Below are 24,840 nucleotides of genomic sequence, written 5' to 3'. Positions count from 1 at the left end.
CCAAAATTGATGCACTTGATGAATCAACAGAAGAAGAGGATGAGTCTGGTGAATCTGATGATAATAATGACAATGATGGAAAAGGTGTTAAAGCTGCCAGTGTTGTGTCCCCTCAAGTCACAATGACTGAGGAACAAAGGGCAAACATTGAGCTGAGTATGATGGAAGCTAAAAAGAAACATCCATTAGTTGTGAAATTGAGAAGATTTGGAATAAGTTTTAAGACTTTGGCTGCTATGAATAATGATGAGTTGAATCAGAGGCTTGAGGAAGAAAATGAAAAGATCAAAAGAGCCATGCAACAAAAGAATAGAGATGCTCAGAAACAAAGCGACTATCTAAGGAGGCATGGATATTCTGAAAAAGATTTGAGCCACTTCAATCGTGACAAGCTTCAAGATCTCTACAATAGTGAAAGAGATAAATTGATAGAAAAATGTGTAAAAGAAAATGAAAAGTTGAAAAGATGGAAACTTTGAAAAAGAAGTTTGGAGGTATGTGTGGATACCTGTTGGAGAAAGGGGTAAAACCTTAGATAGTTGGGAACTTATCAAGAGAATCAGTATTTGACCAGTACAATAAACTTAAAAGAAAGGAAAAATTGAAGAGGGTACAAACTGAGAGCTCATCCAAGCAGTCTGAACCAACTGATGAACCTCAAACAAAGAAAAGAAGAATTCAAACCTTGAGGGAACAGTTAAAAGAACAAGTCAGATCGGTTGAAACCCCAACCCCTCAAGAAGTTAAGCCTGAACCTGAAGATGAACTAATTGTTCCTTGGGAGAATGAAAAGATGATCAATATTCTAAGGGGCATAATGATTAATCAAAGGGCAATGGATGAAGTTTCATTTAATGCCTTAGAAAAGCAAGACTTGAAAGAACTTTTCTACATGCAAAAGGCTGACTGGGAAAAGGCTCTATGGGAAAGTGATAACCCTAGAAGCTTTGTTGATGGGGTGTTTGTGCTTGCAGGATTGTCAAACAATCCTGGAATACAAAAAATGATAAAAATTCTATGGAAAGAGGCAGGACACAATGTTGATGAACATATTCACATTCCACCTGAAATGGTAGAATCAATCTACATTAAAACTTTCAACTTGGAGCCTAGAAAACCCAAGAAGTCTATTCCTTTTAGGCCGCCAATTTCAAGAAGATATCCACAAGGTGGAAGAAGTGGAAGAGGTTAATCTAGTAGGAGTGGATCCCAAAGAACAGAAATACCACAATCAGATGTGGATCTGCCAAGACAACTCTACTATGATTCTGTTACTGAGTTTCTTAGAGTAATTATGGAAAGTAGGCAACTGAGAGACATTGTTGTGAGGAGTGATTTTCATGAATACACTCATGAACAACTGGAGAGGATGACAGATCTCAGTTTGTATTATTACAGAAACAGAAGCAGTAGGGCTGGAAGACAACAGAATGATCTATCCAAGTACTTAAGAGAAGAAGCTGACAAAGGTTTCCCATTCCTAAAAGAAAAGAGAAACTGGAAAACTGTCCAATTTCACAGATCTAAGGGAACTGCAAAGTTAAAAAGGATGGACATTGCTGAAAGGAACTACAAGATAATTGTCAAAGATAGAAATCCTTTGTCAAACTTGAATACATGCATCAGTCTTCAAAGAAGAATGACACGCCCCAACTACACAGTTCAAAAGAATGGCATCATTACTGAGATTGATTATAAAGAAGATGTTGACCAGTATGTGCTAAGAAACTCTGTTGGAAAGGTACTGGGGATAATAAAAACAGATGAAGACTTGACTTACCTGCATGATGAAGATCTGATGGATATAAAGGATTTGGTTATTCCAGAAAGTCACACTCACTACCGAATCCTTGATATTTTTAAGCTAAGAGCTGCATCAGTAATAGTTGACAGAAGACAAGCTGCCTACAATGAGAGGAAGAGACAAGACTCATAGAGTAGGATTTACTTTGTAATGTCTTTTGACAGACTTTTGAATATGTAATTGTTTATGTAATTTGATTATGTAACTTTGATTTTGAATTTGTTGTGTATTTTTAATCTTGTGTAAGTAACTATAGATGTGTTTTGGGACAGCTGAGGTGTTCCAATTTAGGGGGAGATTGTTGAGTCAAGATTTGACCCAAAACTAATCATATTTTAAGATTGGAATCTTCTCAACCTCCTCAGAAATGACTAAGTATGGAACCGGGCACACCATAGACTTCCGAGCAAGCTTTTACTTAGCCGGGTACGATATTTTGTCTATCGGGCAGGGTTATCTTCTTGAAGTCTTCTTTAGTGGATATCCGGGCAGGGTTTGCAAATTAGTGTATTACCGGGCATGGTTCACTAGTTTATGCTTATCCGGGCAAGGATCACTTTATCAAGCAAGTTTGTTCTTCATGGCCAAGTAAAGTTCACTCCCGAGTAAGATTCTGGCTAACCAATCTCATGAAGCCAAGTGATTGGAAGACCGGGCAAGGTATTCATTAATAAGTATGGACCAAGTATGCTTGATGTCTTGATGGAATATCTTAAGAATCATCGGGCAAGGTTCAACTCAAGTAAGGAACAGTGCTACCAAGCACACTTTGCTAATAAGCTATTCACTAGCAAAGGGTTGAAGGGACCATTGAAGAACAAGGTTGCTCGTAAGGGTTTGTCGGGCAAAGTCTGGAAAAGTCAAGAAGATTGAAGTCTACCCGGTGAGTATTTTACTTGGTAAAATACTCTTTAAGAAAAGTCTTCCCGGAAACTGATCCCGAGCACACTTCTATGTTAGCAAGTTATGAAGGATGGCAGAGCATACTCGGAAAGACAAAATTGATGCAAAGCCTACCCGGAAGACTTGTTTTACACTTAGGATTATTTCTGAATATGTAATTTGAATATGTTTTAGCATTTAGGGTTTCTAGAAGAAATGACAGTTGTCCAAAGGTGTCAGGCCTATAAAAGGAATAATTAGGGCACACCTGAGGACAGAGACACAACACGGAAAAATAGGCGGCTGAATACGATACTAAGTGAGAATATTTATTGAGCCACTGCCGTTTTCCTACAAGAAACCCTAAATCGATTATCCTTTTTGTATGATGACCTTCGTATGAATGGAAATATTTTGAGTGAATCTTGTGTGTGTTAGTTACATATGAATATTTATAGCAACTACCCTGTTTATTATTGATTCCTCCTTTAATAAACAGTAATCTTTCTAAATATAGCAACCCGTCATTAACTCCCTCGTCGACACATTTATTTGTGTGAGTTATGACATGATTTGAGTATGATCCAGCTGAAATCGGTGACCTGACAGGGTATTTGGTGTGTCAGAACACACTCTCAGTCGATTCGAACCATTGCAACAAGGTAGTCGCACAATTGGTTCCATAGAACTCGGACAGGTTAGCACTAGTAAATTGTTTAAGCAGGTAAGATGCGGGTTTGGGTTCAACGGGTGCAACAACGGGAGCGGGTTGGGCAGCTTGGATTTGGGTTACAAGTTCGGGAATCACAGTGGCCATTTGTTTGGCGATGAGACCGGCCATACGTCGGGTGGAGTTCTAGCGCGGTTGGCTTCTTAGCGGAGGCATGCTAAAAGTTTATTAAGAAAATGGAATAAGTTTTTGGGTAAAAAGTAATGAATATGAAGGTATATAAAAATAAAATAAGATGAAGTTTAGATTGTTGATTATGAATCCTAGAGTTAGTAAAGAGGAGATGTTAGTGTTAGATAAAAAAAATGTAAACCTTTGTTTATAAATGACAAAACCGAAAATAAATGTAAAAGATTTTGAGATGTTAAAGTTCGAAAATTTGAGATTTTGAGATTTATAGAGTTGGAAAAATCGTGCATGAGCCACCATGACTTAATATTCCAACACTAAAAAGTTTTATAAAACAACATATTTGAGTCTAAACATGTGTACAAACCACTGAAAACTTTTTCATGTTTTCGACTCAAATAACGATAATAACACAATAAATCGAGATAGAACATCATGTCAAAACGCTAGTACATGTACCACCGTAGTTCTATTATTTTGACACCGAAAATAAGGATGGCCACCGGAACGCTCGCGTTCGACTACTTAAAGAATTGACATATATAACATGATTTGTGGCCTAGAAAACGAGCACTATAACTCAACCATCACAGGTAAGTAAATCACCTTCGATTCTTGGAATCATTTTGTCAAATGGTCATTTTATAATGTCTCATTTTTTATGATGGTTACAAACCCGAAATAAACGCAACCTTTAAGGGATTTGAAACAACGGAATCCAAGTTAATCTTGTAATCCATAAAACACAATGAAAACTACTTTTTGCGTTTTAAGGTAAGGATACCTTGGAAATACTATGAAAGTGTGTGTATGTGAACATTTAGGATATTGGTGAATTTTAAACAAGTTTATAAATAACATGTGATATGAACAATCAAAATAGAGTAAACACGGATAAGCACACGTATAGGGCCTTAAGCATAAAAATTCTAGGTCATTACGTCTAACCACCTATCTTATTGTCATGGCTCTGATACCAATCTGTCACACCCCGACCAAAGGTGGCGGAACATGCCGAGGTGTAACGATTGCCCATAAGCACATGATATAATTAAAGAGACAATATTTAATAAACTCATTTCATTTCACAACATCGAAAACGTCACATAACAATACTCATAACAAGTCACAACAAAATATAACAAAATGTAGCAAAGCAAATATTGTTCATTTTTGCTAATATCCTAAAGGTATATGTGACGTTTTCTTCAAGCATCCAAAATTAACCAAGATGTAAACCTGTAACATTTCATAAAATAAAGTTTGTCAACACAAAGGTTGGTGAGCAATTCATAAGTTTGAACATATAGATATATAGTAAGAAAGATCCACAAAACTAGTATACGAAATAATAAATAAAAGCCATAATTTGGATAAAAATCACTAATAGAATTACGTTAGTGTCACCTGCCATAAGAGAATACCAGATGGTTCAGGATTTAAAAGAATATCGTTAATTGCATTACGTTAACGACACTATGCTATAAGAGAATACCAGATAGTTCACGGATTTATAGACTTCCACCAACCAAAAGCAATAAACACGTAAGCATATAATCATAGAACACCAAATCGAGCAAGTATTTAAGTAATGTATACAATAACGTTTGTGGTTTAAGACCCAAGTATAAAACATTTAGTTTATATAAGATGAAATGTCACCCCCAAAATAAAATATAGAAAACGGGGCATGAAACTGCTCACGTTCAAGTCATAAACTTGAAAGATTGATTATTTGGAGATTTTCCAGAACGACGAGTTTAACGAACAAAGCCTAAAAGAAAAGAAGTTTTGGGTTTAGAAAGGTTGCCTTAAAAATATTTAAGTGAAATAATTGTTGTAAAAAAAAGTAAACAATTTAAAGTTTAAGGTTTAAAATGTAACTATTTAAGAATTTATATTAATAACCCTTTAAAATGTAAGTTTGCTCGAAACCGGGTTAAAGTATCTAACCTTCATATTTACTTAACCAATGTTAAGTAAAAAGGGGGAAAAATTCTAAAATGAAAGTTCCATTGGGCTAAAGATACTAAAACGGGTCTTTAACGAGTGTTCGGGTTGTTGGTTCGGGTCTTGACGAATGGTCAAACCCAAAGTCAACTTTCCAAAATATTAATTGTTATGATATAACTCACAAAAAACTTTATAAGACTTAACCAAGTATGTAGATCTATTGTTTTAGAACTAACAACGTACGTTAAGCGAGCGTTCGGTTTTGTCGGTCCAAACTTTGTTATGAGATCAAGTTGGATCCAACATTTCCAAGTATTTAAGAAAATAATAAAAATCAGTTTGTAAACTATTTTTAAAGAAATATACAAGTCCTGATAGCTAAAAACACACTTGTGTGTCTAAGCGAGTAAAAATCGGATTGGTCCGGTTTCCATCTCACAATACGTTCCTTGATGGTCTCCACATGCCCAAATAACCAAGAACTTGTATAAATGAATTTCAGAAACTAATCTAACATAAAGCATGTTTAAAACAATTATTTAACAAAACTAGTAACAAGTTCGATTCACGGTTTGGACTATTTACGGTTAAACCGAGGTTAGTCTTTACAAACCCCCACCATGGAACTTCATAAATATGACAAACAAACTAAAAAGAGCATAAGTTAAACATGGGTAGTATGTATAAACAATTTACATAAGTATATATATATATATATATATATATCAAGAACACGAAGTTCTCCATGAAGCCTTGCCTTACGAGGTCCGAAACTTAACCAACCGGAATCAGAGAAGTAACTACCAAAGGTAACAAGGGGTACTATTATATATATGTTGTACAACCATAAACAAGTGTTAGTAAAGTTAGATGAACAAATTAGAAAGAAAGATTAAACTTAGTTTGACATTTGGAAGTCAAAACTTCAAGAATACTAAGAAAATAACAACTTGAATGTATGGAGTTTGAAAGAGAGTTTAGAGATGTAGCAAGAGTAAAATGAAGAAGATGAGTGTGTATATATAGGGTAAGGGTCAAATCTTATTTACAAGGTTCTCTTTTATGTTTTGCATGAAAATAGGTTGATTAAACAAACAAGCAAAGCACAAAACAACAAACAAAAACGAAAATGTGTGCAGGGGTGTCTAGGCGCCGCGCGCGGCGTTCTTGGGGGGGGGGCTGGCCCAGCTCGTCTTTTGTGGTTCGTTTGTGCGTCCGGAAGTTCGTTTTTGATGTAATTTTCTCGTTTTATGTCCGTTTTCGAATCCATAAAAGAGGTTTTTCAAATTAAACAAATGGGAACAATTTGGTAACATAAAAATCCAATATTTTATATATCATGAGTTTCGGTATACATAACGGGTCGGTTTACAATGTAAAACAATGCATAAACGAATACAAACAAGACCCGAAATTGACGAATGTCACAGAAGATTTTGTTGAACATTATCTATCCAAGGAAAAAATCACCATGTTGTTCGACATGAACAAGGATGATGTATATGAGTTAGTGATGAGGGATGATAAAGAAGTAGAGGATGAAGTTGATGTGAGTGTTGATCAGAATGTTCCATCTGATAACACTTACTATGATAACGTAGAAGTGGAAGATGTAACGGCCTAGGAATGCCCTGATCTATATAAAATGAACAACACTTGAGGGGATTTTATTTTTCATTACTGAACATTTTGAACATGCCGAAGAAAGGACTGTGAAAGAGAAGTTGGGAAAGGAAAAATAGTTTAATGTGCCCGAGCCCGAGTCAAGAGAATCGTCTGATATGTACAATTACATCGCTAAAAGCTTACCAAATGGCTGGAAACTGTGAGATATGTTCAACAACAATAATATCTCCAGTTTAAGGCTAAGCTATCTCAGACTCAGATGAAAAAGTTTATTAATGTGAAGACAGAAGGATGATATTATCTCCTGGTTGAAAGTTGAAAGTCTGCATTGTAAAGTGGGAGAATGGGATGCAGTATTTTGAAAAATTCACTGACATTCTCTCAATGCCTCGATGGGATGTTTCTACATTGGCCAGTCGTTCGTTTATCAACCGTGGTAATGTTTAGATACCCTCCGCGCTACAGTGAGAGGCTACTCGAAAAACAAAGTCCTTATCGTCGCTTATCCAAATCAAAGCCACATTAACCCATCCCTCCGTTTCGCCAACCGCCTCCTTAAGTTGGGTATCCATGTCACCTTCTCCACCAGCCTCTCCGTCATACAACGCATTGACAAAGAAACCGGCCAAAACTTTTCCCCGTTTTCTGATGGCCATGACAATGGCCAACAACCAACCACCACCATGCAAAAATTCATTTCAGATTTTGCTACTAATGATTCTTGTGCCGTCGCGGAAATCATTTGCTCCGCGGCTGCTTCAGGCCAACCTTTTGAACAATTTGTCAACACAACTGTCTTACGATGGGCAGCAAAGGTGGCTAATGCCAATGGTCTGGAATCAACTCTCCTCTGGTGCCAACTGGCCATAGTCTTCGATATCTATTATTATTATTTCAACGGCTATAAAAGTTTGATATCTTGTAACGACAACAACCCAGCATTTGCTATTAATTTACCCGGGCTTCCATCGTTAACCGCTGATGACTTGCCATCATTTTTGTTGTCCTCTTGCCCGGAGGAACACAAATTTATCCTACAGATATTGAAAGACCATATTGATGTGCTCCAAATAGCTCCAAGAATACTTGTGAACACTTTTGATGAACTTGAAATAGAGTCCATCAGAGCTATTGATAAACTTGTGATGCTTCCTGTTTGACCGCCGTCCCATCCGAGTTCTTAGACGGAAGAAGCCCATCTTACAATTCGCACGAACAGCTAGAGGAAGAATGTATCAAATGGCTAAACACAAAGCCAAAATCTTCTATTGTGTATGCTTCGTTTGGAACGACGTCGACTTTATCCTTAGATTAGGTTGAGGAGATTACATTTGGCTTGATTGAAAGTGTGCGGCCATTTTTGTTGGTGATCGGAGATGGTGACCAAAGGGTGAACTTGAGCAAGATAGAGGTGGTTAAAAAGCAAGGCATGATGGTGGGTTGGTGTTCTCAGGTGGAGGTATTTAGCCACCATGCAATTGGGTGTTTCGTGACGCATTGTGGGTGGAATTAGAAAACTGAGGCATTGGCGGCCGGTGTTCCGACTGTAGCATTTCCTCAGTGGTCGGATCAGGCGACCAACGCGAAGATGATAGAAGATGTGTGGAAAACAGGTGTTAAGGTGAAAAAGAGGAAGGGAGATGGAATGCTGGAAGGAAAGGAGATTAAGAGGTGTGTGGAAATGGTGATGGAAGATGGAGAGATAGAAGAAACGCTGAGAAATGGAAAGAATTGGCAAGAGAAGCTCTCAAGATTGGCGGATCGTCCACATTTTGAGAATACCAAATTAACTTGCTTGTGTTAGTGTTGTAAAATAAACCCTAAACGAGTGGATCGTTTGATAAGAAGTTCATTTATGTCCTGTTATTATAAATAGATGAACATCATTTTTTGTTAACAACTGTCACAATGGTGCGGATGCCTCTTCACTCTCTTCTGCTAGCTCACTTAGATATCTCGTATGTTTCTTTCTCTTCCCTCCTACTCCTCTCATAATTCTTTAGGAAGCCTCACCTTCCATCCGTAATTCAAGGCCCCTCACCACCTGTCTCCTCTATTTCATCTCTCTCGCTCCTCCATCATTGCTCCACGTTGAATTCAGACGTCAATTCTCTTTGGCGTTGGAGATGCTCTAACCATCCATTTTCCTATAAGTATTTTTACGAAATATATTTTGATGGGTAGTTTCCTATGAAAACAAATTTCTCATAAATTTGAGACCTTGATTTTTTTTTTAATAATCTAATTTTCCTACAAAATTTAACTTTTCTTGAATCATTTGTAATTTTATATATATACAATTTTGAGAGAGTTATGCATCATAGGCTTGTAACTTTGGTATGATTTGTTGTACTCTCTTTTGCAAGTTTCTTACGCTTACTCAATGCAAGTTTCTTAAACCTAAAATTTAGGTTAATTGTAATATTTTTCCAATTAGATTTCAAATGTTCGCTGCGAAGCACTAGAGAATCCCACTAGATTGTGACTATTTTCCTACAAAAGTTTATAATTCTATATAAAAAAAACTATCCTTCTTTCTAATAAAAGTTCTTTTTAACTTCGATAAAAAAATTATATTCCCATTGTCGAAATGGTCACTGGTAGGAAATTGGTCGGAAGATTTGGTCACAAAACCGTTTGGTTGAAAATTAGGGGTGTTTATCTGATCAAATAACGGATTATTCGGTTTATTCAAATCGAATTTGAAAATTTTAGGACTCTATCCGAAATCCGATCCGAATTAGGGATATTCTTATCCGATCTGAATATACCTAAATTCAATTCGGACCGGATTCTGATAAAATCCGATTAATCCGAAATCATCCGAATAATCTGAAAATAACTTAATAACAAAAATTTTCTACTTTTTGGTCCGTAACTTTTTTACACATTTAGAATTACAATAAACATACAAAAACAAAAATTAGAAATTATTCTTGAACATAAACTCAAAGTAAAAAATTCAAACTTCAAACTTCAAACAATAGTCTAAATAAACATACAGATTTGTAAAATACCATTAAAACCATGTTATTTATGTAGACCAAACGGATATCTGATTAATCCGAACGATCAGAATTTTTTTTGTTCCATATTTGAATTTGATCCAAATAAAATCCAACTCTGAATTAGTTATTCAGATATTCGGATTGACCCATCTGAATATCCAAACAAAAATTCAAACCGTTTATTTTGGTTTCGGTTACGAATCTGATTTTTTTCGGAATTTGGATTTCATGAACACCCCTATTGAAAATTACTTGAAAACATGTGTTTTCCATGTTTTTATTACGAGAATTAGTCTTGGAAGTCGTTCAACTTTCTGGTAATATTGCATGTTCGAGAACTTTTCTTTATTTAACTTTACGTGATTTCTGAGTATACCCTTGATGTGTATTTTATTTACGTTTTAAATCGAGCTTATACCAATCAAATGCACGTTGCATAGATGAGGAGAATACCACTAGTTTGTGACTATCTTCCAACGAAAGTTTATAATCCTATCAAAAAAGTCATTTTTTGTTTTTCTATAAAATTGTTTTTAACTATTATCAAAAAATTATTTTCTCATTGTCAGAAAGGTCACTGACTCGCTAGAAGGAAACTGGTCGGAAGATTTGGTCACAGATTAGTTGGAAAAAACTCTCACCGAGTTTTTCTAAACAAAACCTTTTAGTTGAAGGCTATAGGTGTTCATTAGATCAGATACTCAACTATTGGTTCGTATATTTTAAATTAAAAACTTTAAGGCCTTTTCGAATTTCAATCCAATCTGAATTACGGATATTTTTCCGGAATCTATCTAATTTCATTTCAGACCAGATTCAGATAAAATCTAAATATTAAAAAATTAACCTAACTACAATAAATTCCTAGTTTTGAGTCCCTAACTTTTTACATGTATAGAATCACAATACACATACAAAACCAGAAATCTTGAACATAAATTCAAAGTTCAAACTAAAACAATAGTTTAAATAGGGTCAAGTGAGAAAGATTCATATCGGAAAAATATCCCTAATAATTGACATGTGTCAAGTGAGGACCAAAAGGAAAAGAGTTTAGATGTAATTGTACACATTTTCTCTCTCCAAAAGCAAGACACATGTTAATACCCTCATCATTTTAGAACGTCTATAACTTTTTCGTATGATATTTTTTAAAAAAAAAAATTCAACATAATAACAATCGTTTTTTTATCTTTAATATGGGTATGATTTTTGTTATATAAAATTTAAAACAAAAATTACGTCATTTTGTCCTTTCGCAAATCATTGTGTCTTTTCTCTTATCATTGTGTCTTTTCGCACACCATTGTGTCTTTTCTCTTATCATTGTGTCTTTTTTCATCATTGTGTCTGTATCTTTTCGCTTATCATTGTGTCTTTTTTTTCGTTGTGTCTTTTCGCACACCATTGTGTCTTTTTGCTTATCATTGTGTATTTTTTCCGTCATTGTGTCTTCTCGCACACCACTGTGTTTTTTCGCTTATCATTGTCTCTTTTTTTGTTATTGTGTCTTTTCGCACACCATTGTGTCTTTTTTCATCATTTTGTTTTTTCGTCATTGTGTCTTTCAACACATCATTGTGTTTTTTTAAATACTATTAACAACGTTGTGTAATAATAATATGTAAAAATAATGATAAAATAATAATAAATTATCTAATACATAAAACACAATGATTAATACATGTTACACAATAACTTGAAACGTAAAACACAATGGTGAATACGTATAACACAATGACCAAAAATGTAAGACATAATGGTGAATACGTATAACACAATGACCTAAACGTAAGACACAATGATGAATATGTATAACACAATGACTTGAAACCTAAAACACAATGGAAACAACATATTACACAATGACTTGAACGTAATATACAATGAACGCAATACTATTTTTCTCAAATTATATGAATTTGTCATATGTCAATCTGAATAAAAGACAATGAACATATTACACAATGACTAAAAGTTAATGACGAACAAAACGTCACAATGACGTAATCTTGGTTTTAGTTTTTGTCTTTAATATGAGTACCAATTGAAAAATATAATGATCAAAATCTAAAATACAATTCATATGAAAACTCAACTAAAAGACACATTGAACAACAAAAAGCACAATTAAAAAAACCCATTAATTTTTTTTATTTTTATATAACAATATGATACTCATATTAAAGATAAAAAACGCTTATTATTATGGTGAATTTGTTTTAAAAAAATAATGTCGTATGGAAAAGTTATGGACATTTTAAAATGATTGGGGAGTTGACATGTGCCTTGCAGAGAAAGTCAACAAGGGTGGGTTGTTACCTTCATGTCCTTTCCATCAATTTTGATTTATTAAATTAATCTAAGTCACTCAAATCTAAGATCAATGGACTAGATTTCTTCTCACCCTTCTCATTTTTGTTGTCCCTTGTATTTTAACTTTACCCAGTCTAAATAAACATACAAAACTAGAAAACAACATTAAAACATGTTATTTATTCGGATTAAATGGATATTCTAACAACACAATTTTTTTAAATTCCATATTTGAATCCTAACCAAACCCGAAGTTGTTATTCGGATCGTCGGATTGATCTGATTCGAATATCTGAATAAGAATTCCGATCGATTTATTTTGGTTTCGGTTCGGATTTTTTTTTTTTTTTTTGGATATTGATAATTACTTGAAAACATCTGTTTCCCATGTTTTTCTTACGAGAATTAGTCTAGGAAATCGTCCAGCTTTCTAGTAATATTGCATGATCGAAAACTTTTCTTTATTTAACCAACAGTATTTACATGATCACTTGTCATGTTTGGTTTGTAGAAGTACATTTGGTACTTCTATTTACGTTCATTGAATTCAAATATCTTATTTATGTATGTTTTTACATATATATTTTTCACATGTGTTCATATTAGTACTAAATGGCTGGTCCACCATTTTCATATTCGTTAGTTTATGATAATGGGGTAATGAGATACATTTGCTATGAATTCTGTGACAAATCTATGAAATTTAGCCAGTTGGTGTTTAAAAATGATCACCTAGAACGTTTCAAGTAAAAATAAAATGGGTCAAACCAAAATAAGTCAAATAAAAAAATTACATTAAATAAATTACGAATAGAAATATAAGAAAAAAAATATTAAATGTAATAAAAAAGTACAAATTACAATTCTCGTCCACATAATTTAATCTTTTAAAAATAAGCAATTACATCTTCATTTGTAACACTTATAAGTGTTTTTTTTTCATACACTTCATTTATAACAATCGGAGATGGAGGGAGGCTGATTGAAGGTCACAGATGATGGTGGTGCATATGGTGGTGGCATGGAGGTGAGAATGAACGATTTCATCTTCACACGAGCTTAATCGGATCTAGTCAATTACGTTAGATTAGGGCTCACCATGTGTTTTAAGAGATATTTCAGGAACGAGACACAAGTTCAAAAAATATCAAAACGTTAATTATAAGTTAAAGATCTATGTATAGACCTCATCCCATTCGCTAAACACGCTTTTTGAGTGGGCTCCTTTTGCTATGCCATTCGGTAGACAAACCCTAACGAGTGGCCTCTAGTAACTTAACCTCCATACGCTAAGAATCCTAGCGTATGGGCTAAACCAAAACAAACTCAATTGTTAGACATCCCTAGAGAATGAGCTATACATAAATTACAAATAAGTCCCTAGACTTTAACAAAAGACCAAAATCAACTAAACAAATACCAAGGTGACAAATTACGTATCAACAAACTCCCCATCGTCTCGAGGTTTGTTTTTAATTCTTCTTTAAGGGTGTGGTCTTCCAATCAGCTCCGCAATGTATTCCAAAAGTAAAACATGTCCAAATAACCTATTAGAATTGCAAAGCGAGATCACTATCCTTGTTGTACGCCCATCTAATAAGCTTTTTGAATAAAATGTGGATATCAGACTGAGACATGTTAACCAGCCACGTCATATCCAAAACCCGTATAAACTTCACTTGATCACCAGCACCCCAAACTATTACAACTTCATTGGTTTTATCATCATAGTAGCACCGATTAATTTCCTTATGAAAGTCCTGTGGCATGACTTTCAATGGAACTTTCTTCATAGTACGCGGTGGTTTAACTTTTAGCACCAGCTTCCTCCATGCAGTACGCGGATCAGTCTCATCAATTCTTTGTTTATTTGGTACCTGGGGATGGAAGAACTTAAAACCTCTATGAACTTCATGAACCAAGTGTGTGTAGAACCAATCTATCAACTCATTCTTTCCCCAATTCATAAACTGTCTACTCGCCAATCTACAAACATCCCAACGGGGTATCGAGAGAATATCGGTGAATCTATCAAACTACTGATTCCAATTCTCCCACTTCGCAATACAAAATTTCATGTCGGGCTCACACATCCAAGACACAATATCTCCTTTAACCGTCTTGAAACTAATGAAACTTCTTCATTTGGTTTGCATTTAGTTTGGTCCTTGACTGGATATAATATTGTTGTTGAGCATACATCACAGTCTCCAACCATTTGTCCGTGTTCTTTGTGTTGTAATAGAACAAACCATCCGAAGTTCTACTCGATTCTGGCTCGGGTTCTGCTGGTTCTTTCTCTTTTTTCTCTATCTCTTTCTCAATCCGTTCCTCGGCCATATTGAAATATTCAGCTGTGAAGAAAGGAATCCCATCATCATTGTTGTTCGTTGTGTACATATCAGGATATTCCTCGACATTTATGTCTTCCATCTCCACATCATCATAATGAGTACCCCCAGCTGGAATACTCTGGTCAACCCCTGCAACTTCATCATCATTTCCCAGATCCTCAACTTCCCTATCACCACGTTTCTCCAATTCTTCCACACCTTCCTCGTTAAGATTCAACAAAATAGCGATTTGGTCTTTAGTTAGACTTTGATAAAAAAAACTCGCCCTCCTCAATATCATCTACATTAGACATACTCTATACAATCGCCTTCATATCCACAAAAAAAATTGTCTTCACTTTCAACATATTCACAGGTTTCACCTTGGTTGATTCTTTATAAAAAAAATCAGCTCTTTACCACTCTACTCCCCCTGAGCAAGCGATGGACCAGATGTTGAAAAACCTAGTTGCTGATCAAAATTGGGCCGCCTCGGGATCATCGTTGTGATCTAGATCCTTCAATTTCTATAATAAGTCTTCTTCGCAGTATAGTTGTAGAATTATATCATCCAACTTCTGGATCTTCTCGCCCTACGCAGCACCAGGGCTTTCATTCATCATTTTCTTTGTTAAAATACCGTAGCCCTTTCATCATCTTTAACTGATCCTTTCTCATATCTTATTAGAATAAGAAATCAACATTCATTTGATTAGCTTGAAAATGCACCAGGTTCAACAAGTGGAACATTTGTTGAAGAACCGGAAAATTGTAGAAACCTAGTGGAAGAGGTAGAAGCAGACATTATGGTCTAACAAATGATAACACTAGAGTCGGTATTCAGCTGTTCCAATCGAAACTGTGGGTCTTGTTGTTACAAGAATTGGTATAGGAGTATGTAACTGATATATGCTCGGTTGTGGGATAGATGAAAATCGGGGATCAGTAGATGCACTTGTCACTATAGTAAGAACCAGAGAATCTTGAACTGCAATACATGGAGGATCGTGCCTTCTTCGACGTTTGGGAGTAGGAGGAGTAGAAACAACAGCTTCAGAAACAGCTCGTTCAGGTTCTTGTATAATCACTCATGTGCCCCTTCTTCTTGATCTCTTTTTCTTTGGCTCATCAATAACAACTGACTTTCCTTTCTCCTTACGCTTACGGGCCTTCTCACCACCAGCATCACCACCATCACTACCACTAGCACCACCACCATCATTATCTTCTCGTTCAGAAAGAGAATCATAGTGAATCCAGTGATCTTTTAGTGGTGGTTAGTAATTACCGTTGATCAAATTGTCAAAACCCGACCAAAAGTGGCAAGGCATGCTGGGCACGACGATTTCTCCGGAACACAATGACATAATTAAAGTGACAATATTTAATTAACTCATTCTTTTCATTCAATAATCTCAAGTACAACTTGTTCAAATATTAAATACAAACAATTACAATAATATTTAATTCATTAAATATCCTAAAGGTTTAATCTAAGTAATGAGTCTTCAATCTTCCTAAGAAACCTAAAAGTAAACCTGTAGCATTCATAAAAATAGATTTGATCAACATGAATGTTGGTGAATAATACACTAGTTTTTGTTATATGTATATAATGAGGCAAAATCACAATACATATGTGTAAATGGAGCATCGCAAAAACCATTGTAAATGTAAAGTAAATTGAGGTTCCTTTCTAATTGGTAACAACCAACATACTCGGATAAATAATGAGTCCCTATTCTATTAGCACAAAGATAAATTAGTTAGGGGAGCGTATGATCATACTTAATGAGGATGAGGATGAGGCCAAGCCATAAAAAAATAATTAAACACTTAAGCACAAAAATAACGAGGAATAAACAAATGATCAGGCAAATATTCATATAAACACATAATGTCGAATTGTGGATTTAGTGTTCAGGCGCTAAAACATGTAGGTTTGAATATGGTACGCATGCCACCCCCAAAAGTATAAAAGCGTAAAAGGGGAAGTGTGATTACTCACTTGGAAATTAAGCGAGTGATGAAATAGACGAGCCGTTCCTTAAGTGGGTGAACCGGAAGGTTCATTTTTTTTTAGCAAGTGAGTCTGAGAAATAAGTGAGTTTATGATTTGAAATGTGTCGAGAAGGTAAATAATAAATAAAAGTAAATACCTAAACTTGAATTCAAATTTGGGGTATTTAGGGTTTAATTTGTAAAATGAGAAGATATAAGTATGTATAAAATCATAAAAACAAAGAATTCAGAAAATATGATGCTAATATATGTATTTTATATTGTTTCATTAGTTATTTATAACTCTAATTGAGTATTGGCTTCGGTTTGTTGCATGGTGCAAGAATCCAAACGAGAAACCACTAACTTTATAAGTTAAGCGAGTGTTTGGTTTAACGGTCTGATACTAGATATTAGATCGGGTTCGGTTTTGATTGATCCAAACCGTGAAAATAGAAAATAAACTCATATAAATCAACTTCTAAGTAAAACCCATGTCTTAACCAAATACAATTTAGTGTAGCCAAAACGAGTTTAAACGATTGTTCGGTCTCGTTGGCCCATAACATGATATTTGACCAAGTCAGTTTCCAAACTGCCTTTAACATGAAAATAAATGTAAAACAGCAACTAAGAATTATTAACCAAACAATATACCATATCTAAGGTATGAAAACAAACAAAATGATTTTAATTAGTTTTGTACATAATTTGTCCTTGATTTAAATAATACTCAAAAAATATAAATAAATTTATAAAAATTATAAAAATCTCCAGCCTACTTAATTAGGATATATTGAACATCTTTCATTTAGAAATTTTTCCCAAATTAGGACTCGAGATAGGCTGAAACTCCCGATTTTCTCAACTGGTACAGAACTGCGTACTAAAACTAAAACAATAATTGTGAAGCAGAATGAATTAAAATTAAATTTAAATACAATTGGAAACCAGAACTCAATGAAGTTCATCGTAGGATTTGGCCTTGCACCATTTCAGTTTTTTATGACTAAGTTATGGCCCAATCTTTGGCGACCAAACTCCTGTCCAGAACTGAAACGTCATTAGAACCTAAGTTCATGATGTTTTGGAATGTTTTTGATGAAGAATAATTTTCCACCCCTTGTGTGATGTTATTACATGTTTATAATCTTATTACACAAATCCTCATGGTCCAATAACAAATAAACAAATTCAAATAAAAATCAGAAACTTTATACGAGTAAAAATCTCAAATTTGACCAAAATAGCCTTGTAACACTTAAATGTGTAAATGGAAGGTGAAACACCTTAATCAAATGAAGTTTAAGAAAGGAAATCATTCCTATTATGTTACAAGAAGTGAATAAACAAAAACACAACAAAAATCTGCCCGAATCGGTTTAAAAAGCAAGCAAAGGCTCTGTTTGACTTTTAATGTCAACTTAGGCAAGAATACTTTAATTTGCTTCCAAAAATCTGCAAATTAGAGAGAAAGGAGTATATTAGCATTTGGAAAATGTTGATAAGTGTTAGTATCTATAGGCAAGAAGGAGGGAACAAGTTTGCATGGATGGTTGGACATTAAACCATCTTACAACCATTTTTGCAATTTATATGGTTGGTTGGTTTTTAAAATAAATTAAATTAATAAATTAATTAAATAAAATAATTAATCAAATAAAATATGTTTAAGAGGTTAGGTAATAGTTTGGTTTATTGGCAAAAATGGTCCTTGTACTTTGGTTTGGGTTGGTTTCGAACATAAAATAAGAGAATTAAATACCGTTAAAGATATTAAAACAACACGACATGTATGGAACATGATTATAACATGAAAAACATTCTTTTAACGGATCCGAGGTATAAAAAAGTTTAAAACGGGTTGGGTTTTCAGCTTTAGAAAATGACGAATGTCACAATATTCACAACTTTTAGGAATTTCGCCCCGAAATCAAAATAAGCTTAAGAAAAAGAGACAACTACCACATTATGTCGTTTTAGTAACAAAATGTACTAATTTGTTATGTACCAGTGACTTATCCACCATGCCCTTGTCACATCACATTTATATCGTTCTTTTTGTAGAAATCATCCTCGGGTTTGAATTATGGCAAACAACCGTACTTACTATGCTTCCATACGAGGATTTTGATAATTAAGTGTGCACCGATAATTTTCTAGATCGTCGTATGATCCACATAGTTCGTTCTATTGTGTTGTTTAAAAGACATAATTATGTTGAAAAATTAATTATTAGAAACGCAGATAAAACTTTCGACTTTTAATAGAATTGACAAACAAATAATAGGAAGTTAAAAATTTTGAGGTCGACATTTTAATAAGTAGGAAAAGTGAGATAATTAATTGAAACAAAATAAAAATAATGAGTCACATGATACGACTCGGAGTTATAAAGAAATCGGTTAAATTAGTATCGATGGTCAAATAAATGATGTTCTAGAGTAAACAATATGAAATGGGACTTGAAGTCGAAAGTCATCAAGATAAATATCAAGGTCTATAATTAAGGCACTAAACGAGACATGATAAACAAAAACACGTGATAATGAGAAATCCGATAAATGAAAACTTGAGGTTGAAATAAACAACGATACAGTTAACAATAGAACTGTACGATGAGTTTCATATGTAAAACAAACTTGAGTATATAAGCATTTGTGGATATGAATGCGTGAAATATGATTAAATAACATGAGGATGAGGTGAGTTCTATGGGGTAGCGTAACCATGTATCAAACATGAAAGAACAATTGGTTAACTTAACAGAACATCAAAGAAATGTGATAAAATGTGCATACAACTTCTATAGTGAAACAATTGACATAATCATGATTAAAGTAACGATTTCCAATAGCGCCAATATTTGTGGACATCCACACGTAGGCCTTTAATTGAGTAAATGAGGTCATGCGGCAAAATGCATAAAATTGTGATTTGCTAGAAAAAGCATAATATTCAAACATGAACGGTCAAAATCTATAATTATAATGAGCAATAGAGTCGTGAAAGATATATTGTTTAAAATGAAACGAAATTGTTGCAAAAATGAGGTTTGAAGTAGTGCATAATAAACACCCAAATTCTTATCGAATAATATAAGTTCAGACATGAATAAGCAAAACATAAAATTAAATTTCGAGTTCATAAAGTTATTATAGAAATATCTCTTTAAATGATAACGAAACATCATAATAGAAATGAGGCTTAGGGTAATGATGAAGTATGTAAATCGCATATCGTATATTCTTGAAAATAAATTCCAAAACAAAATTTCTAGTAAAGTCGTTATATCAATTCCACAAAAATAATATAATAACTAAGCATCATATAAACACGTAGTTAGAGTAACACCTAAATTGCTATAAATTAAATCTTGAAAGCATAATTCTTAAATGAAAATTTGGGTACATAAAACTGTAATGATGATATCATTTTAAACGAACATGAATCATAAATGAAATGGGCATTGCAGTAATGCGGAATAATGAAACATGTAACTAGTTTATTGAATAATCTTGAAAACAAAATCCAAAATTAAATTTCGAGTGCGTATAGTTGTTATGACAATATCACTTTTAAATGAAAAGGATTTATAAAGAAATGAGCATTCTGAATAAGCGTAATACGTAAATTGTTATCTTGAAAACAAAAGTTTATAATTTAAATGAAGATTTGAGTATGTGGAGTTGTTATAAATATATAAGTTATAAAAAACAAATAACGGAAATGAGGCATGCGTGTATATGTAGAGGCTTAGGCTTTCATTGTGGTTGGTTTGGGAACCTTTTAAGGAATGAGTGGGTTCTTGAGTGTCTTGTGTAACTGGGTTAACTTGAGTTTGATCGGTGGGGTTTGTTTGAGCTTGATGGGTTGGATAAGGTGAGATTGACTAGTTTGGGCTTGGATTCAGTTTGTATACACATTTTGCGAAGATGGTTCAGGTAACTATTTTGGTATTAAGCTCGAAGATCGAGTGGTAATGGTATGACATCATGGTTTGTGATTTGACATAGTATTGGTCACATGAATGAGTCATAGGTTGGTAAATTTTGGTTTGTGTGTGTTCAAGGCATGAGTTGATGTGTTTGTCGGCATTTTCGTAGTAGTAGGATGGTGAAATTGGTAGGTCTTACATAGGTGAAAGTGTCGGTATTGAGGCTTTAGGTTGGGTTGGTTTTGTAAATCTTGCATTTGCATGGAGTTTTATTTGGTGAGGGCATAACTTTGGTAACTTAGGTGTCGTTTCTCTTCGTAGTTAGGGAAAATATGATTGATTGTGAAGCTTATGTAGTGGGAGGATGGGGTTGTAGCGGTGGTAATAGTGGTAATGACGGGTTAAATGTGGTGATAGTTTGAGTGAGGGTGTTCGTAAACTTACGGTTACGTTTAAAGGAAGTTTGACCAACATTAAGTTTGAAATTGAAAGTATCATAATGCACGCACAAAAAAATTGAAATTAAAAATATTAAACCATGCACGAAATTTCATGTCTCAAAATCAAAAATTTGAATTAACGTGCGAAAATAAACTTTTGTTAATCACCATGAATTGTTCGTGTTTTGATAAAATCACATCTTGAAGACTTTGCTATAATAGTTAGAAAAATATTAGGAGGTTCCATTAGAAGTAAAAATATAGAGTTTTTATAGGAATGTTGAGAAACAAGTTACGAATCCCGCTATATGAGAGCTAAATTTAGTAGTGCAAATTGTCATGGGAACAAAAAATGAACAAAATCATATATCAAAGATTACCATGAGGAATAAAAACCAATCGCTATGAGAAATTAAAATGAAAATCTCTAAGAGAATCTACATAAATTTTACTATGAGGGATAAAAATAAGTATATTGTATAGTGCATTTTGTTATGAGGTATCAAGATGAATAAAAAATTTGTCATGAGAACAAAATTATGTAATGAGAATTTTACCATGAGGGTTATATAATATTGTGTATGGAAACCGGTCATGAGAAATTAAAATAAACAATATTGTGAAATGGGGAATCAAGATAAACAAGATTGTCATCCAGATAAAATTTTATGAAAATTTGTATGAGGAAATCAAAAGAATAAAGAATTATACAGTGAGAATTACTTGAGAATTCAAAGTAAAATGGTCATGAGGAATTTTCAAATTCTCTGATGAAAATTTTGTTCTGAGAAGTCATAATGACCAAAATTTGTATAATGAAAGTGTAACATCCCAAATTTCTTTTAATATTTTAAATGAATCGGGGGTTTAAACGAAATATAAAGGATAAATGTAATTATCTAAAGTATAAGGGTAATAAGTGTCATTAGATGGAAAGTTAAAAAAAAACGCTAATCCCATTTTATAAGAGTAGCCACCATCTCATTTCATTTCCATCCTTGCCTCCACACTTCAAGAAAACACAAACTTCTTCGTTCTTAACCCAATTCCCGATTTTGAGAAAACCACCCACAAAGACCCGACGATTCCCGGAGATCTAACCGTCGGATCAGTCTCAAATGTTAACTGAGTGTTCATGCCATATAAATGAAGATTCCACCGAAAATATCTTCGATCAAAGGTCGGGAAGTCCAACTTTTATCCAGGAAACCATAACAGCAAAAGTGGAGTTTTTTGGCAACTGTTCGGGTTTTTGGGCGACTGTAGCGGCGGTTTCCGGCGACGGTGAGAAGACGGGTTTGTAGATCGGGGAGAGACGGTTCCGTGGCTTCTTGAATCACTCATTCTGAGTTCGTTGGATATGGTTTTGGTCTATTCAAGTGATTTCGAGCATAAACCTCAAAGGCACGCTTCTGTTAAAAATGTTTACTTTTCCTACACGGATTTGCGTGAAAATTTGTAGGATGATAAAACGGGTTTGACTTTTAATGTCAACTTAGGCAAAAACACTTTAATTTGCTTCAATAAATCTGAAAATAAGAGAGAAAGGAATAGATGAGCATTTGAAAAATGTTAAGAAGTGTTGGTATTTATAGGCAAGGAGTGGACAAGTTTGCATGGATGGTTAGACATTGAACCATCTTAAAACCACTTTTGCAATCAATGTGGTTGGTTGGTTTAAAAAACAAATCAAAAAATAAAATAAATTAAATTAAATAATTAATTAATTAAATAAAATCTTATTTAGAGGTTAGGGAATTGTTTGGTTTTTGGCAAAAATGGTGCTTGTACTTTGGTTTATGTTGGTTTTAGGCATAAAATATGCGAATTAAACATCGTTAAAGATATTAAAACAACATGAAAAGTATGGGACATGATTATAACATTAAAAACATTCTTTTAAAGGATCCGAAGTATAACAAAGTTTAAAACGGGTCGGTTTTTCGGGTTTAGAAAATGACGATTGTCACATAAATGCCCAATTAATAGTTTTCGGGGCGGATTTGTCTTCTCAATTCCCCCCCCCCCCCATACACCACAACCCGCTTCATAGGATCTTCATTCATCGGGTCAATCTTGATAAATCATTCAACCAGAGAGGATCTTTTGGCAAGGCCGACTCAAGATTGTTGATAATCATCTGAAGGAAACACGGACACATCAAGATTTATCCCGTTAGGGGTGCAATTCTCCTTAAGATGAAAGAAAATTATCTTTGAATAGTTAAACAGTTTGTTCAACACTAGTGCCACCATTGCTGATTGAATCATGATACGACACTGGTTAAAACCACCTCAGTTTCCTCCAAGACAATGACCTAGCACATGTAACAAATACTTGTATTGCTCACACAGATTAGCCTTGTTGTATTGATGGGCATCCAAGTCTCCATCATACCACAATATTCTAAACAAACCTTTGATCAACTCCTTTTCGAAAGTATAAACATCGTTATTATTGTCACCAAAAAACAATGTTTCCCGAATCGTCGGTGGAGTAATAATGATCTTATGGCCTTGGACAGTAGCAGAAATATGATTCCGTGTCGATATATATCGAGCTGTCTCCTAGAAAGGTTGAATTATATTGTAGTATGCCGAGAGATTTATTTAAATGGCTCGATAAATTCTCGATCGGCATAAAAAGCTAATAACTCCGGAAAAAATAGCACGATATGAGAAATTATGTCCAAGGAATGCAACTTGATTAATTTTCGGTTAAACAACCCATCTTGCAGTAACAGCCAGCTGTTCTTGTTGTCGAGGTACAACAACAGGTTCTTGTATTTGTTGTTGTTGGGTAATCTATGATTGCTGAATCTCTGGCTGCTCTGGTTGACCTTCTGGCATATTGATTTATTCTTGATCAGCCATGACTATAAAAACAAACACATTATTCTTAAATATTTAAGAAAAATGACCAACTAGCCCTCATTCTCTAAATAATTATGTTCCGACGAATGAGGAATAGTCCATTTGCTTCATTTGTAATGAATGAGCCTTCATTTGTTAAAACCATAACCTAGCGAATGAAACATTCAACGTACCATTCACATACGCTTGCTCATTCGCTAACTAACATCATGAATGAGGTCCATTCGCTACAAACAGTAGTGAATGAATTCCATAACATTCCATATAAACCTATTAAGTATAGAGAATGGGTATACAAAGTGAATGAATGACCTCAACATATTAGTTTTGAAATTAACAAATGGGCCAAACACATCAAACCTAGAAAAGTCAAACCATAAGTCAATAATCATTTAACCTTAAATATCAACAATTAACATCTAAAACTTGTTGAAAAAGAATCGATTCATGATCATAATGATAATCATATCATTTAATTTGAGTTATTAACAAATTTTAACTGTCAACTGAACTATAAAATGTCCAAGTTAGGGTTTTTATCGTTAATATCCAAAGATTAGTCCAAAATCACCATCAAACCATTGTAAAGCCGCTTGTTATAAATAATTTGATGTGTGTCTAAAGGGTGTTTCTTTTTACGGAACTCACAACTAAGCTTTAAAGTTATAAAACAGATTTTCCTAACAAAACCACACACAACCGGCAAGTGTAACGATCGTAAGAAATATAGAACTAAGGAAGTCCGAGTATCGAACACGAGGACACGTGAAAACGTCTATGATCACTAAACCTAGAAAAGACCTTCCTA

At 34.1% G+C, this 24,840-nt stretch overlaps 1 pseudogene; it reads left to right on the top strand.

The window, feature by feature from the left end:
* The first annotated feature begins 1,294 nt into the window (after window positions 1-1,294).
* On the top strand, window positions 1,295-8,900 carry LOC143571848 (UDP-glycosyltransferase 75C1 pseudogene; annotated as a pseudogene).
* Window positions 8,901-24,840: the final 15,940 nt, after the last annotated feature.

The sequence above is a fragment of the Bidens hawaiensis genome, unplaced genomic scaffold (genome assembly GCF_021521415.1).
Source record: "Bidens hawaiensis isolate Kalapana, Puna unplaced genomic scaffold, B.hawaiensis_p1.1 tig00001336_1, whole genome shotgun sequence".
Lineage (NCBI taxonomy): Eukaryota > Viridiplantae > Streptophyta > Magnoliopsida > Asterales > Asteraceae > Bidens > Bidens hawaiensis.
Note: the sequence above shows the minus strand (reverse complement) of the source record. Positions and strands in the feature narration are given on the sequence as shown.